Raw genomic sequence first — 1,017 nt, forward strand, 5'->3', positions numbered from 1 at the left:
TTAGTGATTGTATTAGCCTTAGCTATTTTATTATCATTAGTTATTGTAATATCATTAGTTATTTTATTATCAATACTTATTTCATTGTTAGTAGGTATTTTTTTATCATTACTTATTTTATTATTTGTAGTAATTTTATTATCATTACTTATTTTATCATCATTAGTTATTTTAGTTGTATTACTTATTTTATTTGTATTAATTATTTTATCATCATTATTTATTTTATCACATTACTTATTTTATTATCATTAATTATTATACACAGATACACTGAAACGGATGAAATTCAAATATGACCACAAATAAATAAACACATAAACAAACCTACTTTTATTTTAAAAAGTGAAGCACAACGTTAACTATACTGTTTCTACTGTGACATTATTCAGGAAGCAGAAGTACAGAACACAATCGGGTCATATTATGATTGTTAAATAGGTTTAAATACAAACACTCCTCCTCCGATCACAGATAATTTCTGGGGGATTTCAGCCAAATGTTTCTTCTGACCATGTCGATTGAAATACTAGAACAGTACAGAACTAGAAGACTGGTGTGTTTCTATATCTTTGGGGGACGTGTATCTGGGTTTCTGGGTTTTCTCAGACTCTGGGGCCGGACAGGAGCGAACCTCTCTGGTCCCCTGGTATTCATCAGCCCTGAAGCTCTGCAGTAGCCGGGCCCCGTCCAAGACCAGCAGCAGGGCCCCAGACCTGCAGCATGGCCCCTGCCTAGCAGCGGGGCCCGGTCCCAGACAAGCAGCAGGGCCCCAGACCAGCAGCAGGGCCCCCAGACCAGCAGTGGGGGCACGTCCCAGACCGTGTCTCGGGTCGGTCCACCTGCAGCCAGAGAACCCATCACAGCTCTCTACAGGACCTGGTCCATCTAGGACACTCGTCCATAGGGACACTGGTCCATCTGGGAAACTGGCATAGGGACACTGGTCCATAGAAACTCTGGTCTATAGCGACAATGGTCTATAGGGACACTTATCCATCTGAGAAATGGGTCCAT

The sequence above is a fragment of the Gadus morhua genome, chromosome 3 (assembly GCF_902167405.1).
Source record: "Gadus morhua chromosome 3, gadMor3.0, whole genome shotgun sequence".
In the NCBI taxonomy this organism is placed as follows: domain Eukaryota; kingdom Metazoa; phylum Chordata; class Actinopteri; order Gadiformes; family Gadidae; genus Gadus; species Gadus morhua.